This window comes from Salvelinus fontinalis, chromosome 39, assembly GCF_029448725.1.
Source record: "Salvelinus fontinalis isolate EN_2023a chromosome 39, ASM2944872v1, whole genome shotgun sequence".
Lineage (NCBI taxonomy): Eukaryota > Metazoa > Chordata > Actinopteri > Salmoniformes > Salmonidae > Salvelinus > Salvelinus fontinalis.
This window is the reverse complement of record NC_074703.1, coordinates 183,921-190,346: the sequence shown is the minus strand read 5'-3', so window position 1 is coordinate 190,346 and position 6,426 is coordinate 183,921.

Here is a 6,426-nt window from a genome sequence, read left to right as displayed (position 1 = left end):
GTCAGCCTCCCCTCTCATACCATAGTATCAGTGGTCCATATCTGTAGTCAGCCTCCCCTCTCATACCATAGTATCAGTGGTCCATATCTGTTGTCACCCTCCCCTCTCATACCATAGTATCAGTGGTCCATATCTGTAGTCAGCCTCCCCTCTCATACCATAGTATCAGTGGTCCATATCTGTAGTCAGCCTCCCCTCTCATACCATAGTATCAGTGGTCCATATCTGTAGTCAGCCTCCCCTCTCATACCATAGTATCAGTGGTCCATATCTGTAGTCAGCCTCCCCTCTCATACCATAGTATCAGTGGTCCATATCTGTAGTCAGCCTCCCCTCTCATACCATAGTATCAGTGGTCCATATCTGTTGTCACCCTCCCCTCTCATACCATAGTATCAGTGGTCCATATCTGTAGTCAGCCTCCCCTGTCCTACCATAGTATCAGTGGTCCATATCTGTTGTCACCCTCCCCTCTCATACCATAGTATCAGTGGTCCATATCTGTAGTCAGCCTCCCCTGTCCTACCATAGTATCAGTGGTCCATATCTGTTGTCACCCTCCCCTCTCATACCATAGTATCAGTGGTCCATGATGATAAATGCATCTCAGGGTCCGTATTCATAAAGCGTCTAAGAGTGCTGATCTAGGATCAGGTCTTTCCCTGTCTATGTAATCGTATTCATTATGATCTAAAAGGCTAAACTGATCCTAGATCAGCACTCCTACTCTAAGACTCTTGATGAATACTGGCCCTGGTTACTGTTTCAGAGAGAGATCTGGAGGAGTCTAGTAATCAACCAGTGGTGAATCCTCCCTTCTCTGAGGTCAGGGTTACAACAGTACCCAAAGGCACCCTATCGTCAAAGTCTGACGTCAACAGGATTTTCTCTGTGTGGGTCAAAGACGATGCACAATGCCTTGTAATCAATTCCGACTGCTCAGGACTAAGGTGAGAGTCCCAAATGCCACCCTATTCCCTTTAAAGTGCACTACTTTTTACTAGGGCTGATAGGGCTTTGGTCAAAAGTAGTGCATTATATAGGGAATAGGGTAACATTTGAGACGTAATCTACCAGATAATTAGCTTGGCCATTTTTCCAGGAGGAGTCCAGCCCTCAGACAGAGGTGGGAGTGTTGGACATTGTTTGGGTGTTCACTCACATATAACAAAAATATTTACCCCTCTGTCTGTCTCAGTTGTCCCAAACCTCAGTGTCATGGATGATAGATTACTGTGTCCCAAATTTACACCCTATCCCCAATATAGTGCACTACTTTTGACCAGTGCGCATAGGGAAAAAGTAGTGATGTAAGAAATAGGGTGCCATTTGGAGCACAAACCATTGTGTTATGGTTGGAATGTGCCACGTATCTGAGATAGCGCCCAAGGTCTGTCATGTTGCTGTGTGAAGACCACAGCTGGCTGGGATTTGCATGGGTTGTGCACTTAGTTTTCTCAGCTGGCACTGAGACTATGCTAGACAGCGTATGGAAAAAGGAGTGCAGTATAGAAAGGAGCAGAGGAAATGAGTTTAGGAAACACACATGTCAAGGCTGCTGATGGCAGATATGTGGGAATTGGGAGCCATATGAGTTTAGTGCAACCTGCGTTCTTGTTTTATTTCACTCCAACCATCTGACTCTGTCGTGCAGTAGTTGGTCAATGTATTATCAGAGATGGAAAACTTTGAATTCAAAGGAAAACCAAATCTACAGAAAGATAAGACATTTAGTCAGAGGCACAGTTCACTTCAAGGGTTTTCTTGGAATTATTTATATATATACACTACCGGCCCAAACTTTTAGAACACCTACTCATTAAAGGGTTTTTCTTTCTTTTGACTATTTTCTACATTGTAGAACAATAGTGAAGACATCAAAACTATGAAATAACACATATGGAATCATGTAGTAACCAAAAAAGTGCTAAAAAAAATCTAAATATATGTTATATTTGAGATTCTTCAAATAGCCACCCTTTGCCTTGACAGATTTGCATTCTTTGGTATTCTCTCAACCAGCTTCACCTAGAATGCTTTTCCAACCGTCTTGAAGGAGTTCCCACATATGCTGTGCACTTGTTGGCTGCTTTTCCTTCACTTTGCGGTCCAACTCATCCCAAACCATCTCAATTTGGTTGAGGTCGGAGGATTGTGGAGGCCAGGTCATCTGATGCAGCACTCAATCACTCTCCTTCTTGGTAAAATAGCCCTTACACAGCCTGATTATTATTATCTGACCCTGCTGGTCATCTATGAACATTTGACCATCTTGCCCATGTTCTGTTATAATCTCCACCCGGCACAGCCAGAAGATGACTGGCCACCCCTCATAGCCTGGTTCCTCTCTAGGTTTCTTCCTAGGTTCTGGCCTTTCTAGTGAGTTTTTCATAGCCACCGTGCTTCTACACCTGCATTGCTTGCTGTTTGGGGTTTTAGGCTGGGGTTCTGCACAGCACTTTGTGACATCAGCTGAAGGGCTTTATAAATAAATGTGATTTGATTGATTGGAGGTATGTTGGGTCATTGTCCTGTTGAAAACAAATGATAGTCACACTAAGCCCAAACCAGATGGGATGGCGTATCGCTGCAGAATGCTGTGGTAGCCATGCTGGTTAAGTGTGCCTTGAATTCTAAATAAGTCACAGATAGTGTCACCAGCAAAGCACCCCCACACCATAACACCTCCTCCGCCATACTTCACGGTGGGAAATACACATGCGGGGATCATCCGTTCACCCACAGAACACGTCTCACAAAGACGTGGTTGGAACCAAAAATCTCAAATTTGGACCTCAGATCAAAGGACACATTTCCACCGGTCTAATGTCCATTGCTCGTGTTTCTTGGCCCAAGCAAGTCTCTTCTTCTTATTGGTGTCCTTTAGTTGTGGTTTCTTTGCAGCAATTCAACTATGAAGGCCTGATTCACAGTCTCCTCTGACCAGTTGATGTTGAGATGTGCCTGTTACTTATTTATTTGGGCTGCAATTTCTGATGTTGGTAACTCTAATGAACTTATCCTCTGCAGCAGAGGTAACTCTGGGTCTTCCTTTCCTGTGGCGGTCCTCATGGGAGACAGTTTCATCATAGTGCTTGATGGTTTTTGCGACTGCACTTGAAGAAACTGCACTTGACGTTCTTGAAATGTTCCGTATTGACTGACCTTCATGTCTTAAAGTAATGATGGACTGTATTTTCTCTTTGCTTATTTGAGCTGTTCTTGACATAATATGGACTTGGTCTTTTACCAAATAGGGCTATCTTCTGTAACCTCCCCTACCTTGTCACAACACAACTGATTGGCTAAAACGCATGAAGAAGGAAAGAAATTCCACAAATTAACTTTTAAGAAGGCACACCTGTTTATTTAAATGCGTTCCAGGTGACTACCTCATGAAGCTGGTTGAGAGAATGCCAAGAGTGTGCAAAGCTGTCATCAAGGCAAAGGGTGGCTACTTTGAAGAAACTCAAATCTAAAATATATTTTGACTAGAGGATTCCATATGTGTTATTTCATAGTTATGATGTCTTCACTATTATTTTGCAATGTAGAAAATAGTACAAATTAAGAAAAAATGTTGAATGAGTAGGTGTTCTAAAACATTTGACCGGTAGTTTATATATTTTTTTTTAAAGTTTTTTTTATTTCTTTCTCTCTCTCCTCTCTGTTGACTGAGAAAGGACATCAGAGTTCTGAACAGCTCTCCATGAAAGTCGTCACTGAACGCCAAGGACACCAACCGGTGTTTCCATTGAATACATCTCTGAGAAGCAGTAACGTGTTTCCATTGAATACACCTCTGAGAAGCAGTAACGTGTTTCCATTGAATACACCTCTGAGAAACAGTAACGTGTTTCCATTGAATACACCTCTGAGAAACAGTAACGTGTTTCCATTGAATACACCTCTGAGAAGCAGTAACGTGTTTCCATTGAATACACCTCTGAGAAGCAGTAATGTGTTTCCATTGAATACACCTCTGAGAAACAGTAACGTGTTTCCATTGAATACACCTCTGAGAAGCAGTAATGTGTTTCCATTGAATACACCTCTGAGAAACAGTAATGTGTTTCCATTGAATACACCTCTGAGAAACAGTAACGTGTTTCCGTTGAATACACCTCTGAGAAACAGTAACGTGTTTCCATTGAATACACCTCTGAGAAGCAGTAACGTGTTTCCATTGAATACACCTCTGAGAAGCAGTAACGTGTTTCCATTGAATACACCTCTGAGAAGCAGTAATGTGTTTCCATTGAATACACCTCTGAGAAACAGTAATGTGTTTCCATTGAATACACCTCTGAGAAGCAGTAACGTGTTTCCATTGAATACACCTCTGAGAAGCAGTAATGTGTTTCCATTGAATACACCTCTGAAAAGCAGTAATGTGTTTCCATTGAATACACCTCTGAGAAACAGTAACGTGTTTCCATTGAATACACCTCTGAGAAACAGTAATGTGTTTCCATTGAATACACCTCTGAGAAACAGTAATGTGTTTCCATTGAATACACCTCTGAGAAACAGTAATGTGTTTCCATTGAATACACCTCTGAAAAGCAGTAATGTGTTTCCATTGAATACACCTCTGAGAAGCAGTAATGTGTTTCCATTGAATACACCTCTGAAAAGCAGTAATGTGTTTCCATTGAATACACCTCTGAGAAACAGTAATGTGTTTCCATTGAATACACCTCTGAAAAACAGTAATGTGTTTCCATTGAATACACCTCTGAGAAGCAGTAATGTGTTTCCATTGAATACACCTCTGAAAAGCAGTAATGTGTTTCCATTGAATACACCTCTGAGAAACAGTAATGTGTTTCCATTGAATACACCTCTGAAAAGCAGTAACGTGTTTCCATTGAATACACCTCTGAAAAGCAGTAACGTGTTTCCATTGAATACCCCTCTGACAGCTCATAGATCATATCTTAAACTCTCTTTATTCTATGTATTGAATGTTTACATCCTCTGTTCACTTTAAATACAATTAATTAATTAATTCAGTATTATGCCCAGCCCGAACCAGATGTAATGTCCAGTATCATGCCCGATCCAGATGTATTATCCAGTATCATGCCCAGCCCGAACCAGATGTAATGTCCAGTATCATGCCCAGCCCGAACCAGATTGTAATGTCCAGTATCATGCCCAGCCCGAACCAGATGTAATGTTCAGTATCATGCCCAGCCCGAACCAGATGTAATGTCCAGTATCATGCCTGAACCAGATGTAATGTCTGTGGCACACCATTTGGTAAGCCCTCTAGTGGTGCTTTCTAGTGAATTAGTAGAAGAGTTTCACAAATCATTATGTGTGATGTGTATCATGTTAACCTATTGAATGGAACACAATGAAGCCTACAGTAGAGTCACATCACATCTGGGGCCATATGCATCAAACGTACGAGTGCTGATTTAGGATCAGTTTTGCCTTTTAGATCATAATATTTAAAAAATAAATATCCTAGATCAGCACTCCTACCCTGTCCTTCAGCTTAACCTCTTCATACTGGCCTACTTTTACTTCCTTCTTCTAGTCTCTGCCAAAGTATTAGATTTGGAATTTTGTTTGGGGGAAAACAATCGGCTTCAAATGTAGAAATCCTGGAAAGAGTGGGCAGAGAGTGGGCTCGTGGGCCTAACCGGTTACGCCTACATTGGCACTGCTCAGACCAAGGCTTTTCAGCTGGAATGCAAATAATACGAAATGTAATTCAGAAATCGCGCTCTAATGATTTCTTGTGGCGGGCCTGGGCGCATGCACACTGACTTCGGTCGCCAGCTGGACGGTGTTTCCTGTGTGGCTGGCTTATGGGTTAAGTGAGCATTGTGTCAAGAAGCAGTGCAGCTTGGCGGGTCGTGTTTTGGAGGACGCATGGTTCTCGACCTTCACCTTAGACCGCTGCGCCACTCGGGAGTCCTGTCTGTAGATGTTTTTGACCTCTCCCAAGGTAACCGTTGAGAAAAACAACACATTCACATGATTGGCGTTAGTGTGCAATTATAATGACCCCCGGAGCTCTACTCATGTTTCTTACTGTCCACAGGGAATCCTGCTTGTTTAAAGTCTCTATGATGTTAACAAAAGGTGATGTTGGGGAGCCTAAGTGGTGTTCAGCTGCAGGAGCTGCTTTGATGAGGAAACACCTGTTATCACCAGTAACACCTGCAGCCGCTAGCAGCCCACACCATAGAACTAGAATCACATTACATCACCATAGAACTAGAATCACATTGCATCACCATAGAACTAGAATCACATTACATCACCATAGAACTAGAATCACATTACATCACCATAGAACTAGAATCACATTACATCACCATAGAACTAGAATCACATTACATCACCGTAGAACTAGAATCACATTACATCACCGTAGAACTAGAATCACATTACATCACCGTAGAACTA